Source organism: Alligator mississippiensis, chromosome 4 (assembly GCF_030867095.1).
Source record: "Alligator mississippiensis isolate rAllMis1 chromosome 4, rAllMis1, whole genome shotgun sequence".
Classification (NCBI taxonomy): Eukaryota; Metazoa; Chordata; order Crocodylia; family Alligatoridae; genus Alligator; species Alligator mississippiensis.
Genome location: NC_081827.1, coordinates 176,310,253 through 176,333,425, shown reverse-complemented (window position 1 = coordinate 176,333,425; position 23,173 = coordinate 176,310,253). Strand labels below are relative to the sequence as shown.

Genomic DNA, 23,173 nt, shown 5'->3' with positions numbered 1-23,173 from the left:
TGTTCCCATTTCCTGAAGCTGCTCCAAACTACTTCAAGAGGACAAATCCCTGTCAGAAACAACCACAGGATTACCATGATTTGTTTTTTAACCCAATGAAATATCTAAAGGCTGGAATGTGCCTTTCATGCATCGCCTGGGTAGGCCTTCAATGCAGCATCCCTCAACACTAAGAACAGCACCAATACTTTACCTTGTACACACTTCATGTCACCCTTTAGACTCTGAGTCTCTTAGGGGGGTACATTCACTTTAGGATATGCAGAAGAAGCAGTGCCTGCACAACATTAATTGGGGTTACAAAAATGTATGGTGCTGTAAGTGGGGGAGACGAAAGCATACTGGGTCGGCCCCTCACCCATACAAATACCAGGCACAATCTAGCTCTAAAAATTATGCTGCCCTAGGTAGATTGTGAGCCCATTACTGTCATTGAGTGAGCAGTCACTCCGCCGAACAGGCCCACTGATTCACATCAGTGAGTGACTCAACAGAAATGTAAGGGGAAAAGAATCAGGGGTGGAGAGAGACTCATTCTGGCCCATAGAGTCAGCAGATCTCAACTATCCAAAAATTTATCATCCAAGGGATCTCAGCTGCACAAAAGCTCATGCTATAAATCTCAGATTCAGTCTATAAGGTGCAAATCCATGCTGCCTTCATTAATCATTTTAAACCATCCTAAGCTAATCCTTTAGGGTCATGAATACACTAAGGGGAGGAAAAATAAGAGTAAAATATATTAAACTTATGTAAAACCCAATATAAAATAGATGGGCCTACCCCAGAAGCAGTCTAATTCCAGAATGATTATCCACAGCACAAATAAATATTGAGAGAAAAGCACATAATGCTAGTCACCCAGGAGGGGATATTGGTTCCACATTATTGCCATTGCTAGCAATTTGCTTGTGTCCAGCCCACCTGCTGCTATCTTGAGCTGCTTTGTGTACCTAAGTGAAGTGCACAAGGTCTTTTGTTGTATTCATAGAAAATACAGTGCTAGGCTAGCATAATAAACATCTTCAAGCCCCAGCATCTGAAGCAGCTCTAAAGCAGAATCCAGCTCAGACCTCTCACTTGGTCCTTTGTCCTCTAAAAATAACCTTGGTTTAATTGCAACTGGCTACAATTTTCTAATTCTTTATGACCCCAAACCTCTAAACCTATTACCCAGAGACAGCTACAGCAATCCTTAATGATGGTGTGGGTAAGATACAGCACGCTAGTGGCCATCTGGTTGCCAGGTGCTTTCTGGCTTAGCTTTTCTTCACCCCACATCCCTCCCACTTCCATCATTCTAAAGGAGGCAATTTCCACATCAGGATACTGTGTTAAAGCCACAGCTAGCCTCCTTTTTCAAATGTCAGCAAGTAATCTGCTATGCAGAGCAGTTCAAGACTTACAATGGAGTGTCAAAGTGATTTTTGTTGTAATACTTATCTCTGAAGAATCACTTCCCAGTGATCCCACCAAAACAAGCCTTTCTATTTATTTTTGTTTGCTTATAGGACAGGAGATCAGGGGCGTGAATACTTAAATCTAACCTTATGCCACATCCTTCAGTCACAGTTCATAGTGAATGAAATGATAACAGGTTAATTTATATATTATAGTTGATTTAAAAAAATATAATGAGTTAGGTCATCAGCTGGTGTAAAGCGAGGACTTCAATAGAGCTACACCTGATTTCCTAAGCTGAGGAACTGATCCACTATTTTTTTTCTAAAGATGCTGTCAACTTGTTTGGGTTTCTTTCCTCGAGGAAGGTAACAAGCATTTAACACACTTAAAGAAGAACATACAGTTTGTTCAACTGGATCCTACCACCTAAGCTAAAACCACACCTCAGGTTTCTTCTGGAACAAAGCCCTTTATCCTGGGATCCTAAAAACATATAAACCCATTGTCTCAATTTTAAGTACCTATGAGGTATCCAAGATGACACTTTTTGCCTCTAATGATTTAGAGCAGTGGTTTTCAATATTTTTTTCATTTGCAGACTTCTAAAAAGTTGCAAATGGAAGTGTAGACCCCTTTGGAAATTTTGAAGGTGTGGACTCCTTTGAAATGTAAGGGTGAGGATTCACATTTTTTGATTGATCATAGTCATCTTTCACAAACCGCTTAGACATAGTCTGCAGACCCCCCAGACCACTGATTTAGAGGTTAGTGTGGGACCTGAAGCATCAGTTATTTTGCTTTCAGTCATAAATCAGCATTACTGATTTACATTTGGATATACTTATCCATATATTCTCTCTCTATAAATCCAACTGAGAATATCAAGTCTTATATGCATGCATGAGAGCAGTGTGCCTATGTGGTGATTCATCTTGTGGATCTTAGATGGAATCTGCTGTATGATGAGGCAGATAAAGAGCCATACAGTATTATGGCCCAGTTCTCCCACCATTAGATAAAGTGAGAGAGTAGGTTTATGAGGAACAGAGGCTTTATGGCTCCTCCACAGAAGAAACTGAAAGATCTACTTGCTAAAAAGATTTAATTTATACAAGCACTGCAAATCTCAGGGTACTCCCATAAGTTGTGCAGAGCTGTATTATTTGTGGTCTGTTCTTAGGAACACTGTTAAAAGGCTTAGTTATACATATACATTAAAAGTATTATTTGGGTAAAGCTTGACCTTAAGCTTTGGGTAAAGCTTGGCAGGGAACAAAAGGCCCCTGGGTATGGTTTAGACAGCATCTAGCCCTCAGGACTCTCCCATGTTGCCAAGTGTCAAGCAAGAGAATGACACAGGAGTCCCTCATTGCCATACCTATGCTTAGACTACTAGCCAGTGTTCTCTGGTATGCTATACAGCTGCCCTGTTTTTATAGCCCACACCAGCTGCTCAGCAGGGGAGCAGTTCATCAGTCCAAAGGGAGATCTGAGGAGAGAGTATCACAGGATTATCATTCTGTGGAGAGGGAGGTTAATTAATTATTTAGGGGTAATAATGTGATTTAATGATGGACTTATTTACATAGGGTTTTTCAGAAAGTTGTGTTTTAAATTTAAAATTAGTGACTATAACCTGAAAAACACTGGGGGAAAAAAAAACAGAGGCTTAAATGCAACATGATTTAAATTAGCCTCAACCTACAGCATTTAGAAGTCAGCATTATAATTTTTAAAACCTCTCTTTTGTAGGGGTTTTCAAGTTCAAACATAAAATAGATCCAAGTGGAAATAAGCACAATGTTTCTGAGAAACATTAAGAAGTGACCTAAGGCTTGGGACTTTTATACTTGTGCTTCCACTTGCTTGCTAGTTTGATTATTTGCACATGCTAAAGTTTATTTTAAATAAAGTTTCTTCTTGGAATGACTCCTGTTGCAAACTTTAAACATACTCAAAGATCTGTTCAACTCTTTAGCAACAACATACATGGGGCATGACTTATTTACTAACTTAGGAGAAGGGTAGCTCACTGCAAATCATGTCCTGGCTGCAGCTAAATGCACTAGAGCAGAGGGGTTAAAATCACCTGGCACCACTGGCCAGATGACAGTTACTGGGTGGGTCTGCAGACCAAATCAGGATCACACACCAGAGCCAGCACACAGGGCCCCATGCCAGCCCCATGCAGCATGTGTGGCTGGTCCAGGCCCACATGCAGCCAGCAGCATGTGCTGCCCTGGTTCCAGGGCTTGCACTGCACGTGGTATGTGGGCTGGACCCAGCATGGAGAGCATCGCACACAGCACAGAGGGTCCAGTGGGGTGCCATATGCTGCACCGACCTCCTGCCAGTACCTGATGCCACATTCAGAGTGAGCCCTGTAGCGAGGCCAGTATGTGATGCACATGGGACTGGACTGGCTGCACACACTGTGCACGGCACTAGGGGCTAACCCAGGCCATGCATTGCTTGCAGCACCCTGCATACTAGCCTGAAGCCAGCATGCAGCACGAGCTCCAGATCAACCCCCTGTGCTATATGCAGGGCCCTTGGCACAGAGCCAACTTGTGCACCAGACTGGGAAGGTTTGGAGAGAGGTGATCCTGCCTCAAGCAGGGGTTGGATTAGATAACGTATGGAGGCCCCTTCTAGTCCTACTTTCTATGACTATCTGGCACATATGGTTGGTCCAAGACCCACAGGCCAGATCATGGGGCTTCAGAGGCTGTATCCAGCCTGCAGACCATATATTTGAGACACTGCTTTAGAGCAAAGCAATATACACATACAATTGGAAAGACAAACTTAAGTGGTAGATGAAAACCCAAAAGAGATTAAGTTTATCTTGTGATTGGTTTAAAGAACGGGAGACAGCTGCTCCTTTATCTCAAGCAGTGCCTAGGAATCCTGGAGATGCAAATTCTACTCCCACTGTTGAGTCAACTCCGAAAATAAATATACCAGTTGATGATCAAACATACATGCTCACAGCCAGTTTTCAGATGAAAAGATATTCTGTGGGTAAGACCTCCTCTACTGCCTTTCAGTTGTATGCAGAGCTTACCTGCCCCTTGGAGGAAACTTGACTCTTCCCCAGAGCCAGAAAACTGAGAAAGCCACTGAGTTTGCTGGAGTGGATATAGGAACAGACTATATTTAAATTTGTAAATCTCAAAAGAAAGCATAGATAAGTAACTATATGCCATGTGCATTGGTTTGTTATCTGTCAAGTACCAGGAGGGAAAGGATGACTGTGTGGAAGATTCTCTTGCCTTTTCCAGGAGTCTGACAAATCATTTATTATATCACACACAGTAGAGTAGGCAACATGGCTCTTGCTGATTTTGTAATAACCTATACTGCAGAAGAAATTTCACTCTCTCTGTAATGGGAGGCTCTATTTTACCTCTCATATGAAAACACAGAGAGACATTAGAAACAAAATTATACAAACTTGAAAGAGGGCATTATTCTTGCTTAACTAAAGAAACTTTAGAACTGTAACTCACTAGAGAATGGTAATAAACTCTTTAGCATTCAGGTAGGTTTGCTACAATTGTACTTCTGTTAAACATGTAGTTAGGCATATGAAGGTTGTAAAAACTTTGGGAAGTCACTGGCAAACCTCAAAAGGAATAAATACTTTGCTTAATTCCTAGTATAAAACACTTGTACTGCAAATCCGAACTAAATCAAACAGTGATGGATTCCAATTCCAGAAGTCTATGCTAATGCTATTTAAGTCTCATTGGAAGTGCAGCAAAAAGGCTCATCATTCCCACCCTCTAAACTTGCTTGTAATTCCATTCCATAATTCCTCATAATGACATTTTCCTTGCCATGGCCTGGTTTCACCACAGGCTGGCTCTATTCTCTGGCCAAGATTCTTGACACTAAAAGTCCTTGCTCAATTTTAACCCTCAAATTTCTCACTTCCCTTCTTCACTGGTTTGCACAGAACTTATTCCAGCTCAGAGATGTAATTCACATCCCAAATGCAGCACACCAAACACATCTGTTATCAGGGCAGTGATCCTGACTGGGTTAAAACCAATCTTCTGTTCTTCCTTCCTATGCCTTCTCTCCCCTCTAAGCAGCCAGGATCACAGAATATATGTAGAACTTGTAATCTACAACTCTCCTGGCTGGCTAGGATTCAGTAGGAGCTGCAAAAGGGTATGGTTCTTGGAAAGTGCCAGGTAGGTCATTGTTTTTGTTGGCCAACTGTCTAAATTCACCCATAAATTCAGAGAAAGTACACAAAGCCCTGAAATGAAGCACAGCCACATCAAAACCAATCAATGGTCCATCCGTCTGGTGTCTGTGGGCAATGTCAGATGCTTCACTCAGAACAACAGCACATACCCCTTTGACCCTTAATGCAAATTCTGTAGTAATACATCATAAGAGAACAATTCTTCCTGCCTCAGCTGGTGATCACAATGTGCCCTTAAGCCTGAGGGCCTCTGCAAGGTTAGCACTGGTTACTGAAATTGAGGCTGTTGTTCTTATAAAGTAATCCCATCCTGCAGTAATCTTCTTTTAAAACTTAACATGCAATTTGACCCCATGGGGAGAACTGTTCCCCACCCCCAGCCCAGATGGTTTCCCTTTTTATTAGTCTAAATCATTATAAAGCTAATTGGACAACTCCTACATCAAAACAACAATCCTGAAACTGAGATCCCCATCTGACTGATTTTGTGAACAAGCACAGGATGATAAAATACTACTGACTCAAGCGGCTGTCTGAGACAAAACAAGTTAACTTGGGACACATCACGTAACAGATAGAAACTTAGCACTGGTCAACTAAATTCACTATTTTCAACCTCTTAAAAAAGAATCACTAATAATCACAAGCTCCTGATTTCAAACCCATATATATACTACTGAGCCCCACGGCTAGGTAAATGGATAAAATGAACCACACAGAGAAAGGCATTTAAATTAAAAATGCATAACTCACCTCAGCACCTCTGAAACCAGTAAATATGGAAAATTGGGGCAACAAAGATTCTGATGACTACCTACTGCGTATGGAATCAGGGTTAGCCCAAAGAAACACATGTGTATTAAAAAAAACAAAAAACACAACAACAACAGCACATGGACTCAATAGCAGGAAAAACATGGAAATTGTATTTCTTCTCCTTGTATTTCTTCCTTTTGTACCAATAACCCAAATATAAAAAGGAAGAGAAATTTAGTTTTAAAGCTCCTTATTGGTCTATCATGAAATTGTTCTTCATAATAAATAGCAGAAACTGGCATTGCTGTTTCTACTGCCTGGGGTCAAATCACACCCTCAAAATACATTCTATAAAATACAGGCCAAAATGAGCATGAAAACAAGGTTTAACAGCACAGTCCAACCTCTAAAAATGACAAGTACTCTATAGACTTATTTCCTCAGGAGTTTTTAAGGGGAGTAATTAGAAAAATATAGTAACATCTGGCTCTTTCCAGCACCTTTCATCTTTATTTCTCAATGGGTTTTATAGCCAAACAGTATCATTACAGGAAAAAAGACTGAGCCACAAAGAGATGAGACATCATGGGCTCCTATACACATGCAGAGAGCCTGCTCCGACGCACTGGAAATCCAGTGCATCAGAGCACACTCGATCTATCAAGCCTGCTGGAGCACAGAAACTGATGTGCTCCAGCAGCCTTCCACGTCATGAGTATCAAGGTACCTGCGCTTAATAATGGCAGTGAGGCGCTTTGAAACAAAACACGTTCAATGAGCTTTAGTTCAGAGCGCCCTGCCACTTTTTTCTGCACAGGGACGCTGATACACATGACATGCAGGAGCTTTTAATTAGCACGGCTTGCTAATTAAAGCACCCAGCGCCATGTCCTGGAGCACGTGTAAAAATGCCCCTTGTGCCCATGGTCATGCAGCAGGTCAGAGCCGGGGCTGGGAATGGAATCCAACTCTCCCAAGTTCCGGTCCAGTGCTCCACATAAGAGGCCAGTGGTTCTCAACCTTATTAGACTGAAGGCACATCAGGCACCGGACACCCCTCATCAGATTTCAGGCACCCCTCAGAAAATACAAGTTCTTAGTTTTCACTTTCTTATTGACTACAGAAAACAGAGCAATTATTCTGGTGCTAAGAAATCAGAATGATTACAACAGATGAAATTGGTACTACCAATTTCTATTTGAAATCTCTGGGTTTATCTTGTGAATAATGTTTTTACACCCAATATTGTGTGGCACTATACAGCACTTTCAAAAAGATCTCAAGGCACTCCAGGGTGCCACGGCACCTGGGTTGAGAGTCACTGCACTAGGCACTACTGCCTCCAATCCAGTGTTCTATGTACCAGGACACATCATGAGTCAAGAGTGGAACCAGGAATTAACTGCTCATGTCAGCCCCTGTCAAACTCATGGAGATTGTACCATGACAATACTCTACATGGGGCATGTAGCATACCTCAGTCCCACAATCAAGGCTGCTCTGGCTTCCATAGCATGTGAACTTAACACTATCTGGGCCAGAAGGATGATTCTGCTGCTAGCCCACTTTAGATGTACCTCCACTCCCCATCCATTTGTATCAGGCCTTGTTCCCTTCTTATTTCAGAGTTATATGAGTTCAACTTCATTAATATTAGTGCTCCACTTTCGTAGCACTGGTTGTGAGAGAAGGAATGGACCCATGCAGTTTTGTTGCTTCTGTAAGAACAACTCAATACTCCCTTCTAACCACAGTGGCCTTCTGTAACCATAACCCAGGCTCCCTCTATGGTTACCATAAGTTCACCCCCTTTCTCAACCCAAAAAAAGACAATTCCATAAAAAGCTTTCATGTTTCACTTCACATCTGCAACTTTTAAAATAGGAACATGAACTAGCACCTGCATTATTCCAAGGGGACTCAGCAATTTGAGAATTTGGTCTCGTCATTTGGCATTTTCACCGCAGCTGAAGAAACCATTATTTTTAATCAGTACTTCAGAATCTTGGGAAGGATGAGATATTTGAGGAGAAAGTCTAGACTGGTCATGACAGTGCTAGCAACCAGTTTTGGTGAGACATCCATTTCAACCCCTGTATTTGGACAGTTCTTTATCCAAAAAACAGTTATGTTCCAACTGTAGATAAAGGCAAGTCTAGTTAATGAAAGATTTTCCACTGACTTCCACAGGCTTTAGTTGTGGCCATTTCTTTCAGAAGATATGTTGTTTGACCACATGCTCACAGTTTTCATACCCTGAAGCAGATAAAGGGACCTTCATAGAGACTGCACTTCATTTTCAAGCAAGAAATAGAAAGCACGATCACTACCATTTCCTGCTATCTTAGGTTGAACATTTGGTGTTATGTGAATAAATAACTACTCACCTGAAAGAAAATCCAATTTTGAGTTAAGTGTGGAGGATGCAAGACAATGGTTTACACAGAAGGATTTATTGACCATCTAACTTAGCCAGTTGCTGTGCAAAAATAAGTGCACATAATGAGGCAGACTCTCAGTGAGTTTAAATCATTGCCAGGTCACTGAAATAAATTTACACCCACTGTGAATCCCAAAATTCCACACAGAAACACAAGATTGTCCAAGCAACGGATAAGTCAATACCAAGCATGCAATACAGTACACGTGTGCATTTCTAATGTCTAAGTTCTTCACAAATACTGATTAACTGAACCCTTGTGAAGTTTTACAAATCACCATTTATCACAGGTGGGGATGTTGGGGCAGAGAAGTTAACTGATTTTCCCAAAGACAAAAAAATTTAAAAAAAGATGTCAGTACCAAAACTGGGATAAATAATCTTTAGGAGTTTCAGCTGGCTGGAGTTATATCTGAATTACTACATTTTATTATTGGTATGTGTGCATTTCCAAAAGCACTTCCCAACAAATCACAATTTTTTCTTTTAAAAAGATTTTTAAAAATACTATTAAATCACATGTTCTAATTATTGACAGCATGGTAAACAGCACTATTAACATACAATTTTAATCATTTATCTAAATGACTATTATAAGTACCATCCATAAATCACCACTGCTAATTTTGGCAAAGTATATGGAACATATAATTATAGATATTAATTTGTCATATTACAAAAACATCTTTTATTCTAACTCAAAGGCAAAAATTTATAATATGACTTTACCAGATAGAACTGGGTATTCTGAAATGCATGCATTCAATATTTTGGGAAGCCTTGTTGGGAAAAAACAACAGACTCTCTATAGCTCGGAAAGCTTAGCTCTGCAGAACACCATTCAATGAAAGCTCTTTATTTACTACACTACCATTTGGCTCTTCAGAATGAATGTTATTAATTTTTTCATGCTTAGATTTTTTTTTTTGGAACTGCTCTCTTAGGGATTTCAGCCAACTTTCCCTTTGGTGCTCTACAAAGTATGTATTTTTTGATCATCCTAAGCAAACAAATCTATGGTTTCTTTCCTCTTGACTTATGAATTTCTCCCTCACTATCCTGAGGACAATTTTCTTCAAAGGATATTAATTAATATTACTGGAGAAAAAGAGAGATTATAGTAAACTGAATACACACTAGCCATTTTTGTACTCTTGAAAGTGACTTCTTGGTGCATTCATCAATGGTCCAGATCATCCATCTGCATCTGCTCATGAAGAAGACTGTATGTGCTTGATTCTCCTCTCATATACACACATCATTGTAAATCAGAAGAAGCTACAGTGGTGTTAAAGCTTAGTGTTAATGCAAGCAAGAATCAGATCCTCCATGTGGAGATCTCCCTTCACTCATGTAAAGGCCGGTGGCTGCATCACTTTATTTTGTTCTTTTCATATCAAGAGGAATGTTCTTCCTGATTTTTACTACATTCTTCGTACCCCTGCAAAAGACACATACCTACTGACACACATTTTTTGTAGTACTCCCATCATGTGCCTATTGAGTTGAGATTGTGGGAGGCTGCAGAAGACTAGGAGGCCTCACGCTCTTCACAAAGATAGTTCTGGTCTCTGATGAGTCCCTCATACTCTGTGGCTTTGGGGAACTGAACCTCTTGCCCATTCCAATGGGGGGCAAATCCTGCATCCTTTCCCCTCTGCTAGCAATTTACTGCAACTCACCTTTTGACCAATCTCATAGGGTTGGGTTTTTTTCTGCAGGAGAATGTGACCCAGTGCTATATATACAATGAAGTAAAAGCTAGGCTTGTCTTAAATATATTCTACAGCATGCCTGAAGGCAAGTATGCAAATGATTAACTCTTGGAGAATACAGATATTCTACAAATGTGAGTGCTCAGTTCCCACACTGAAACAGCAACAAGAAAAAGCAGTCTAGGCCAGTGGTTCTCAACCTTTGGTACCTTACGTACCCGTGCCGATTCATGCAGCAAAAGTGAAACCGAAAGTCCCACCGTGGCACTTCTGGTTTCACTGCCATGAGCCGAGTCCCACTTTTTCTGGGGCAAACCAACCTGTGTGGGGCCTCCCTCCCTATCCCCTGGCACACTGACATTGGGGAGTGAAAGTCCTGGCGTACCGGACACAGTGGGAGGGGCGGCAACTGGAACTTCCAGCCCGAGCAAGCAAAGAACAAAATGCAGCACCTGCGTACCACCTGCCTTTGTCTCGCATACCCTCAGGGGTACACGTACCATGGGCTGAGAAACACTGGACTCTAGGCCACCTGTAAAATGTATGCCAAGCCCCAGTGCAAACTTCATTAGGGTATAAGTGGAAGAAAAAAGACACAAGATACAATTTGAAATGTTTACCTGGATGAAGCCACTGTTGTTCCATCATGGTTATTAGCTCATTTTATAGAGGTTTCACCATGCTGCAGTGATACATATTATTGTGGACCCTGTCCATTTGACCTGCTCACATGGCAGCAGCTATTAAACGGCTGGGCTTAGGATATGGGTGGGCAAAATGTGGCCTGTGGGTGTGACTTCTGGTCACAAGATAGCAATCAGGGGGCAGGGCACCTGTCAAGGTGCAGGGCTATCCTCATGGCCCTCGATGCTTCACCAAAACTTCATAAGTGGCCTCCCAGCCAAAATAATTACCCACCCCAGCTTAGGGCTTACAGAGGTTGTAACTCTGATTCTGTCTCTCTCCGGCAGATCCGTCTTCCCTTGGGAGCCTGTGAGCAGGTTCATGTCAGTGATGCAACTTGGAGTACCGTATCATAAACACAGCTATTAGAAGCTAGCTGAACTCTCTCAGGGTTAAGGTGGCCATTGGTCCTGTTTTATACCAGACCGTCCTGTTTTTAAACCCTGTGTCTCCTGTCAATTTCTAAATGAGGAACAGACTGCAAAGAGACCTGTGTTTTAGTCCACTGGTGGAAATACATGTCAATCATTTGTCCTTGTGACATTTGTCCGCTTTTATTGGCTGTGCCTAGAGGTAGGGCAGTGCACAGCCTTAAGAAGCAGGGTTCCAACCCAGCCAGAGAGGGAGGGACAGAGGTAGGCTTTTTGTGGTGGCTCTGCCCTTTGCTCCTGATTGGCAAAGGGGTCCGATTGTCCCACCCCTCGCCGCTGACTGGGCAAGGAGGCAACAGCACCGCCCTTCACTGCTGATTAGCTGAGGGGGTAGGTGATCCCACCCCTCACCAAGGGGGTGTCCTGTATTCTGGGGATGTGTCAGTGGCCTCCCTAGTCACAGTTTCAGTATTTTCCTGGCTGTGCCTGCTGGCCACTAAGACAGACTGATGGGTGGATACTGCTGGAGTATAGTAGCCCAAGAATGATACTGTATCCAGTACAGAACAGATCTCACTAGGAAAAATTGCTTTAGACATAGACAAGAGGCCCAAATCAAAGTTTAGCTCTAGATCTTATACCTCCCTAAACTCAAGGGATTTGGGTTCAATTCATATGGGAGAGGAAGCAAACCTCAAAATTCACAACAAACTGAAACTCCCCAAGGTTCAAGAGTCTATAGATCTCAGGTTTTTGTTTGGCATCTGCTCTACTAGAAAACAGTTCTCAAACGCCAAGCTGTGGCCTATCATCTCATTTAGTCAGTTACTTCAAATTGAAGCCTGGTGTCATTTGTGTGGTCTATAGCAGGGCGTGGCAACCCACAGCAAGCATGCCAGAGCATGACACATGAAGACATTTTGCTTGGCACATGTGCCTCGGGGCAGAGGGTGGGGAGCCACGAGAGGCCTGATCCTTGTTATGGCAGCACAGAGCCAGCTCCTTGCCCATTGTCCACTCCAAGGAGCACATGCACCTGCCGTCGGCAATGAGTCAGGCCAGAGCTCCATGGACCCCAATGCAGCTACTTGCAGCCTCCCCACCACCAGCTGCGAGCAGCCCAGGCTCCATGGTGGGCAGCAGGGGCCTGCCTAGAGCCTGGGCCAGCTGTGGTAGGTAGCCAGGAGACTGTAAGAAACTGCACCAGGCTCTGTGGAGCCCCAGCTGGGCTTAGCAGCAGCAGCAGGTGCAGGTGTACCTCAGGGCAGATGGCAGGGAAGGGGCTGGGGATACACTGTTACAACAAAGACCTGGCCATCCACCCCTAGCATGCCCACATCTTACAAGTTGAGGTTGCAGGTGTTTTTAGCACTCTGCCTAAAAACGTTGCTGCCCTCTGGTTTACAATAACGTACATTATATGCAACTTCTGTAGAGAATAAAGAATAAAGTAGAGAGCCAGGCCCAGTTCATCATGAATTCATTCTGATTCTTTCCTGCACAGCTAAACTTGGTGAATGAGTTGTGCAGAAAGTCAGTCAGCTTGTGAACAAATGCTTGCATCAATTCAAGCAAAACTGTGGCTTCTGGGTCAGAAGCCACATGCAGAGAGCCTCTTTTAAGAGATCCACAGGGATTTCTACTGTAAATCTCAGTACCAAATTTCTTCTAAGGCTGGGATTTCCAGAAGCCTCTAGCATTAACACAAGTATTCTACTAAGATTTCATAGGCTTCAGTTCTATGGGAGCACAGTTATGCCAACACAGTTTTAAATTCCCAGACTAAAATCTCCATTTTTCACACATCTTGCATAATCTCAGTCAGAAATCTGCCTACAATTGCACCACAAAGAAATGGGCCAGTTCCCTGTCTCCAAGTTTCGTGAATAAGGTAGATATGCCCCAAAACAGAACGTACATCTCTTGAGGTCTGAACCAGACATCAGCTGCTATCATTCACTGCAGAAAATGAATAGCAACTGTAGGGTTTATTTAATCAATAGCTCTTATAATGAAATGTAACTGAGTTAGCTGACTAGATTTTTGAAAGATTTTTTTAAATGCTGTTAATTCAGGTGTAATAGTCACACAAAATAAAGTTATTAAGTTTTCAGATGGATTATTTAAATAAAAATGTCTGCCCATATTATTCTGAGCATAAGAGGGATGTAGACTATTATAAAAGTATTTTAAATCTTTACACAAACAGAAATGGAAACACTGAAATATTCTCCCTTTGCAGAGAGAACAACAATTATCCCAATCAGAACACCAGGTTTTTGTAGACTAAGTACACTGAAAGCTAGCTACCATGTTCAATTACCATTACTGTTAGTATAGCTGAACCTCTGAGATTTCTCCTAGCTTTTTTAAGGGGGTTTGGCAAACTACTCTTCCCTGATCTTAAGAGCACTCAACCTCCACTAGCTTCAAGGAGATGGAATGGTACTAAGATTACTTAAATCAAATCCTAAATGCAGGACTAACAAATACCGGTTGCTTTACTCACATGAGTACTCCAGTGGGCAAACTTGCAAGAGTAGCAGAAACAGGACTTGACACATGAGCTGAGTTCTATCCACAAACTCATCACATATAAATTTACAGGTATAAACTAATAGCATTACTGAAGTGGAAAACAGCCTGTACTTTCAACAAATCTAAAATAGGTATTCGACAGACTCCCAGTTGGTGGAAATCAGTAAAGCCCCACTAAAGTTGATGTGGTTATACTATTCTAAACTAGCTGAATATCTGACCCCACTCTATGCATTTTGAACATTTGACAGCATTTGCTTTAAAAACAAGCATAATGCCTACTACAGCCCAGAAACATTCTACTTATAATGCATCGAAATCATAGTTAAAAAGAAAAGCTGCATTTTGCAATGAAGATCAGCACCAATGTGTCTCGCACAGCACAACACTCCTCACTAAACAGAAACGAAGCAGTTTGCTAAACCTGATAAATATTTTTTGCGTAACTGAGGTTAGCTGGACCTCACCTTTGGACAACACAGTCTTGTAAATGGGTGTACAAACAAATAAGCAATGTATTAAATACATGCATAGGTACTGTAGCTTCCTGACCTGTTATCATTATGGATTATTAAAAATAGTTATTTTCACACACCCCCAAACAAACAAAAGACGATAGATTGGCTTCATTCTGAGGATCTCTGTGGGGAAAAATGTTAAAGAGTGTAAAACCTATATAGAGCAACAATATTAGCTCATCTTGCCTCCTTAACAAAGCAGCAAACAATTAGTGTTTAAGAAAAATGGGTTAATAAAGATCTCAAATCTTCTTAACAGCTAGTACAGTGAACCCATGTGGCAAGAACAATCCAAATTAACACCATGGCTACATGAGTCCTTTCTTACGCTATCTAAAAAGCAATTACAAATGTCACATTGCATCTCATTCTAAAACACTGTCCCACAGTTTCATAGCATAACCTGTGATTAAATCTACCCTTCCCCCAACACCCAGAAAAGCTTTTTTTCCTCTGCTGAAGCAGATGGCTTGGGAAACCGCCCCTATTCACAACACAACCATTCTAAATCTGCTCCAGCCTATGGAAATCAAACACATGCTGGTTTTTGTTAGCATCTCAGTGCACTACAGATCATCTGCACAAAGTAAGACATTAAAAAACCCTAACTGATCTTGACCATATCCTTCAAGGTGCTAAGTTAAGGCATCTTCAACTCTCATCAACTTCGGTGGGAGTTACAGCTGCTCAGCACCCAAGAATAGTCCCTAGCTCCTCGGGATTTTCTAGTACCTGTCAAGATTGAGCCCCTGGAGTGCTGCACCCTAATACAGCAACCCTTTCTTATTCAACAAACCACTTAAGAACATGCTTAATTTTAAGCATGCTTCACTTTAACATATTTAACAGGAATTAAGCAAGTGCTTAAATGCCGGACTGAACTGGGATCCTAGTCACACAGGTCAAATCCTACACAGATAAGCACATGCATAATTTTATTCAGTTTTAAAACCTTATTGGCTTTAGAGAAGCATACCAGCAAAGTTACTCAGATGCTTTAATTATCTGCAGCAGGTGACAAAAGTGATTAACACATCTTGCTATGATTCTGGGGGTGTGAACTGAAGCCCTGCACTAGACTTGCATCAAAAGCCACCCCCAGTTAACCCAGCTGTTAATGGGTGCCTGGTCTCTCAGGCTGGGCAGTCAAAAGCAACAGGATCTGATGCTAGCCACTTGATTCCCTGCTGTATTCTAGACTAGGAAAATTGGTGTGTCTTAATCAACTAGCTGTAATGAGTTGTTAGGTTCAGGTAGACCTTTGAGTTGACTTGACTTAATTATTTGTAGGATCTGGGCCCCGCATATTAGTTTTTGTCTCAAACTTCTGCCTATTGCTCATTCATTCGCATTTAAAGACAAGGGTCCCTGGCTACTTGCTAACTATGGCCTTGAGACGACAATAAATCTCCTGACGACAGAACCCTGCTGCCTCTTGATGAAACCCAAATGAAGGTAACAGGCATTTGTGCAGGTACAAGGATCTACCTGTTTGCTGCTCCTAGCAGGATCAGGACCTGGATGACCAACAGCAAAGAAAGACTCCCATTGATCTTGAAGGCTTTGGGATCAGGCTGTGTATTTATAAAACCTATGTACTAATGTCAGGGCATTCCTTTTTTAAAATCCATTTCTAATTCACTTTTGTTAATCTCATGAATACACAGCAAATCAGATTTCAGACTTGTGGGACACTCCATGTGTGCACACATTTTTGTCAGTAGCTTTTGAACTTTTACAGATTATAACACCACAAGTAGATTGCATTGTGAAATACATGGTCATGTAGTTCTTGTGTGTTGCTTTCCTGGTGCTTGTGTTTCCTCTAAAGGAAAACAAACCTGTTTCTGACACTACGTATGAAATACTACCCATAAAAGTGAGTGGGGTATATCACAGTTCCATGCACTTTCAATACAAATCAGTTTTAACTCCAGTGCATCTGATTCAGATCTCACCCACATCCATTTTTATACCTGTGTAAATTCAGAGATTTTCATGAAGTTACTCCTGATTACACCATTGGAAAGTAAGGGGGGAATCAGGACTGTTGGCTCCAGATCCATCTCAATTTTATTGTGCCTAGATGTTGTTTTTATAGTGAATCTAGGTGCACTGTGTTTGGCAGACATTAATTCCTCCTCAGAGCAAGGTGACACATACTGAAAGAAAAAAGTATGGTTCCAAAAATCTCTTGCTGATAAGATTATCCTTGACTGCAGACTGCAGCAGGAGCCAGGCACACTACCTAAGGAGCCTTTAAATGAGGACTCCTGTTATAACATCAGAATATATTAAGGAGTATTACCATGTGCATACTGGCATAATATATCAGAGCCTTTAAAACCTAGAGTATCAATGAGTTTATGTAACATTAATAAACTCTATTACAAGCCTAGCATAACATGCTGTACTTTAGCAGTAGATAAGTATGGTAAAATTCTTTATGAAAAAGCAACTACTATATATGTGCACTTGCTCCAGAATCATAGTTATTTTGTTTTTAATGGACACACCGAGGCAATCCACAACATGAACTCAACGGGTTGCAAACTGCACAGACTATATATGCCCTGTCCACCCTATCCCTGGCCCAATATCTATCAAGAGAAGATATTGGCCCAGTGACTTAAGCTAACACCATTCCATTGCTTACCTCACCTATCTTTCTAGGGCCTGTTCATATAAAGATGTATATGCTTAATTTATATGCACTGTGAATGGTCTCATTGAACCTTGCAGGGCTACTCAACATATAAACCTGAGTACATATGTAAGCCTTAACAAGATTGTGGCCTCAACTTCTGGAGACAGGTACTGGCCTAATCTGGGTCTTGTAGAGAACTAAGCACAATTGCAGTGTTTCACAAACAGGTGAAATAAGCCATAATCATAAGGAAGGAATTTTGATGGTGTGCCAAGTTCTGTTTTAAATAATCCACTTTTAAAGCAAATTCACTTAAATGCTCATCTAATGATAAAAATACTAGTTCCACTACAAACTTGGCTGGCTGTCTCTGTGCTAGCTCAGTCATGCCATGCGTGTATGTTGCTAGTGCGTATCCTATGCAGGAAGGATGCCTGCTCTCTTTTTGTTTGTGAAGTACCTCTCAGCGACCTACGGAGTAAGGACATAGCCAGTTTCACTAGGTACTGCTCGCTCAGCACATTTTTCTACTTTCCTCGCAAGTGCTGAGATGCTGTGATCACGTCATCTGTTAGGGAGGGAGCAGAGAGCAGCTACAGAATACAAATAAGTCCTACAGCTGAGTCTCCTCCTGGGAGTGCTGGCTCTGAGATCTGTAGTCTAGACATAACTACAAGTCTAAACCAGCACAGGTGCATGAAGCAGATTTTTTTGTCGTTGTTGTTACATGGAGAAAACAGAGGAACAAAAAGAAAAAGGAAGAAAAAATAAATATACTCAATCTAGCATGAAAATACCCTTCTGAAAACAAGGCCACATTTTCTGAAAGGTGAGCAGTGCAGGTGCTATACAGAAATGTCAAGTAAATGATTTCTTGAGAAAGGGGTGGAGGAAAATTCATTTACATGACCACAAGGATGTGACAGATTGTGAAACAGGATAAGAGAGAAAATAAATAACTCAAATGGAGAGGGAGAAAATCTGAATGGCATGCATACATTTATGAACCTTGTATTTAAATATTCTCTACCATACAGAAAGAAATATGAAAAACTAAATAAAAAAAACCCACCAGCAATGCAGATGAGATCTTTATTTGAAGGAAAAATGAAAATTCCTGCTGGGGAAGAAGAGAAATTGTGTTGGGATTTTAAATGCAGGGAAAGACCCTTACAACCACAGTCCCTGCCACCAACCCACACACCCCTCTTTCTCAAAGTCCTGTTTCATAAAGCACACCTTATTTCAAAGAGGAGCTCAGAATTAGGATCTCAAATATATACGCAACAAATTGAGTACAGCAGTCTTTATTTGGTAGATCATATTCAGCATAATATCAGGGCACCAGAGAACTGCAACTGATGAGGGCTTGTACCTGCCGCAGCTCAAGTACGCCACATTTTGCATAATTCTCTCTGAAATAAAAAGGCTTTGTTCTCCACCGCCTCACTGCGGATGGAAGCCCTGTTTGCAGTCGTTTCCTTGCCACAGCTGGTCATCTCAGTACAGAGAATTTGTCTTGAATGAAAATGAAAGGTGCTGACAAGCCTCATAACCCCCTCACTTGAATCAGGCTCTCTGTCCCACTTTAGAGATTTTTTACAGGAGCCCAAGGGAACAAGGAGGAATGACAGTCTTTCAAGGGGTTTACATCTCTGATAGTCCAAAGATGCTCAAAATCCTAAAAGCAGCTGACAAAAGTAGCCTGTTCGTAGTAGAGATAAACCCAGATGTGACTTGAGGAGGGCTCTTCCTATTTCCCTCCAGACAACGCAGCGGCAAAGATGTGCACAGCAGACTGCAGGCTGCAACCTTCCCACTGGGTTTGCCTTTTGACCAGGCTTAATTTTTCCTTTGACCAAAGGCTTCAAACCCACAGTGGTGAAATACCAGCCAGAACACCCTGGCGACTGCAGGCAGAGGGATCAGCCTGAACCCAATTTCCCCTCTTCCCCTCCCTGATTTCTTGAAATTTCCATCCTTAAACAAAAGAAGCAGGTGGGGCGGGGCCCGAGGAGCAGCCAAGAAAGCCCCTTCCAGGGGGGATTTCAAATAAAGCCTTTGGCCTCTAGAGCGGCTGGCAACTCCTGCCAGGGCATTTTGGCCCACGTTCTCGGGCTTTCTTTTCTGAGGATAATTATGATTTAGGTCTGTTTTATTGTTCCCGTCTTCTTGTCGTCATCGTCTTCTCCACACACCCAGCAACCCCGCTGCTGGAAATGCAGGGAAATGGCCATGAAACCCACACACACACACAACCACACACCTGTGGGTTCAGTATCACACACACAACCACACACACACGTGTGCACACACACACACACACACACACACGGCTTCAGTGTGACACACACAAACATGTTCAGTGTCACACACACAGCCACGCACAAGGCTGCAGTATCACACACACATTCAGTGCTACATACACTCATGGCTTCACTGTCACACACACACATAGTGTGGCACAAACACACACACACACGACTTGTGTCACATGCACATTGTCACACACTCATGCAGACACACATGCCTTCAATGTCCCACACACACATTCAGTATGACACACCAACACACACGGCTTCGATGTACCACACACACGTTCAGTGTCACACACACACACACACACACACACACACGGCTTCAATGCCCCCGCACACAGGTTGAGTGTCACACGCGCACACCCACGCACTGGCGGGGTGTCCCTAAGCCTTTCCGCAGACACCGGTGCGGTGCGGTGCGGTGCGGTGCCCCCCGCCCCGCGATGCTGCGGTTCTCGGCGCCCCACAGCCGCGCTGCCCGGGAAGCCCGTCCGGGCGGGGCGGGGCGGGATGGGAGCGGGAGCCGGTGCGCGGGGCGGGCGGCAGCGCTGTGGGGGACGGCGCCGGGGCCCCTTACCTGAGCGCGGAGGCAGCCGCCGGCCCCGGGACGGAGACGCTGCTGCGCAGACCGCTGCAGCCGCTGTGCAGCTCCCGCCCGCCGCCCGCAGCCTGTGCAAGCCCCCGAGACCCGCCCCCTTCCCTCCCGCCCGCCCCGCCCCGCCCCGCCCCGCCGCTACCGCAGTGTCGCCGCCGCCGCCGCCCGCGCGTGGGAGCCCCGCAGCCGCCGGTGAGCGTGTGCCGGGCGGCCGCTGCCCCGGCTGCCGGCCAGCTCGCCCCGCGCACGAGATCCGCTCCAGGTGCCGCACGTGCCCCGCCCGACACAGCCCCGCGATTTCGGTCTCCCTGGACTGCTCTGCTCCCTGTGCGCCGGGGGGACGAAGGGGAGAGCTGGCCTTGCCCCCGGGGCGCCTCCAGTTTAGAAAAAAACTGCTGTGGCCCCTCTTGGCCCGTCTCATCAGTTTGCCCTTAGCTCTGTCAAGGTCACTTGTCCTCCCTGCCCAGAGAACCAGGCTGCCCAGGCACCTACCCATGGATTTGGGAGCTCAGGTGCAGGCACCAGGTTTCAAAGGTGGGTGTGGGGGGGCCTCATATCCTCCTTTCTGTCCAACCCTGTCCCTAAAAAGCAAAACTGAACATCATGAGACTTTGTGCTGCCTGAGCTTGTTACGACAGCGCATGCTGCTGTCATTCTCTCTCTCTCAAGGGCTCGCCCTAGCCCCTTCCTGGCATCTGTTCCGGGAAGAGCCAGGTATGGTGGGCATGATCGTCATTAGACATCCCAAGGACTGTGGAAATGAATCCTGGGAACTTGACATCATTTGGATGTTTTAGGGACACAAATCTCATCTTTGTGACAGCTCCCCTTTCCTCTCTCTAAGGAGAAGGATACTTCGGGGAGAGAAGAGCAAGGAATAAGCATGGTCAAAAACAGCAGTGCTGAGCACATAATGAATGTTTTTGTGCTATCCTACAGCTGGGCCAGCGCGGACAGGTCTGCTGGAGAATGATTTTCTGAATTTTGGCTGGACGAAAGAAATAAAAGGTGTAATGAACGCTACCTCGCCAGCTTTCACTACTTTTCCCAGCGCTGAGCTTTCCTCCTCTGTCCCTCTCAGGATGTCAGTTAATGTCTCTAAACATTGTACAAATAACTGACATAAGGCCAAATTCATCCCTCAAACCAGGGCTAGCCCACTTTGTAGAGGCTGGGGACTGCACCTGCCTGAGCTGTGGGCTGCATGGGCACCACATGGGACTCCATGGCTCCCACAAAATACACCACTTAATCCCCCCAGTAGCAGAAGCAAGCAGGGAAAGAGGCAAGGAGAATCTAGAGAGTCAGCAGCTGCACAAACCTTAGTGGTGGGGGGAGAAGCAGTTGGACTTGAGACTGCAAATTAACCCCTAATGGGCAGTATGTGCCCCTGCCCTGGATATGACTTGGACAGGCTTGCCTCAAGCAGTTAATTTTTTGAGGTAGGGAATGACAGTAGTGGCTAATCAACTTGGTCTTTTGGCTGAGATCTACCTGGCAGGGAGACATAATGATCACAAAGGTGGTTTTCCCAGGGTGAGGCCCACCCCTTGCAGTCCAGGCAGGCTGACACTTATGAGTTTCCTCAGAATGGGAAAACTGAGGAAAACTCAGAATGGGAAACTCAACTGACCAGTTTTGTGGTAATGGGGGACGACTTTCCCCCTTTCCTTCTGGTTTGCTCCTCGGCCTTTTGGTTATGAGCAAGCAAGACTAGGGGGCATCTGAACCCCAAGGTCTCTGGACCTGGGGATTGCATGGAGGGTGCCTGCCATGGATTTGGGAAGTATCTAAAGCCCCAAACCACTGGGTCTGGGACAGAAGAAACTTGCTCAGTGGTACAGACCCACAGACTTCAATGATTGAGCTCTCTGCTCAGTCGAATTTTGGAACTGGACTCAGGATTTGCTCAAGAGAAACTGGAACTGATTTGGCCCTTGAAATGAGATTGTATACACTTACACATTTTTAAATTGTCCCACTATATTTAACATCATTTCTTTTAAATGCCTATTGTTGGAAATACATGGTCCATGAAAAATTAGAATATGAATATATTTCCTTTTCCATTTCCAAGGCAAGTTAGTGCGATAGGCTTGTTAAAAATGAACAGACAGGAACTCTGTCACAGTCTTTGAAGCAGTTCTGCAATATGTCTTTATCATACATGTAATCACCCACAGAAAGTCTTTGTGCATAGGTGCTGTACTTTGGCTCAGTAAAGATCACAGTTCCTCCACTTTTCTTTGGCACTCCAAAGTCACATATTGCCTGTGTCTGTGACCTGGAGCATGAAAAGCCCTTGATTCTCCTATCATTTTGCCCCTTATTTACCATATGACCTTGGACAAGATTTTAGAATTTGGAAAAAAAATACCCCACTAATTCTCACTGCCCCAGTTAAGTCATTAAAATTTTCAGAAGTTGACCATAAATTGTATCAGATCAAGGACCTGAGTGGCCACATTTGAAATCGCGGGCCTAATCCAGGGGTGGGCAATTATTTCAGCTGGAGGGCCGCTTCAAGACTTTTGGTGAGCTATTGAGGGCTGCAAGGGTAGTAGCTCCGCCCCTTGAAAGGTACCCTGCCTCCTGATTGCCATCTTGGAACTGGAAGTCCCACCCCTACCCCGACCTTTGCCACTGGAAGTCCCTCCCCTCGTCCCCTTTTGGGAGGGGGGGGATTTGCCATCTTGGAACCAGAAAAAAAAACCAAATCATATACTAAAAATCAAAAATCTACTATAACATTTTAATTTTATTTCAAAAAATATTTTGACTTGATTTATGTGTGTTTGCATAGTGTATACAGAGGTGATTGCATAATAGTTCAAAATAAAGTCTTACTCTTGTATATTGTGTGGTGTGGTGGAGTGGGGATGGAGGCATGGGTGTGGGGGGTTGTGAAGGGGTGTAGATGTGTGTGCATGTGGTTGTGGGGTTTGTGAGGGATGGGAGGTGTGGGGG

General features: G+C 43.5%; 1 protein-coding gene across 20 annotated transcripts in view; it reads right to left on the bottom strand.

Annotated features, from left to right (window-relative positions):
* Window positions 1-20,268, bottom strand: part of MAP2 (microtubule associated protein 2) — a 388,240-nt gene extending 367,972 nt beyond the window's left edge. For all 20 annotated transcript variants that reach the window (XM_059727110.1, XM_019492133.2, XM_059727117.1 and 17 more), the window contains exon 1: window positions 20,189-20,268. The gene's annotated coding sequence lies outside the window, so the exon portion shown is untranslated. The remainder of the gene's footprint in view (window positions 1-20,188) is intronic.
* Window positions 20,269-23,173: the final 2,905 nt, after the last annotated feature.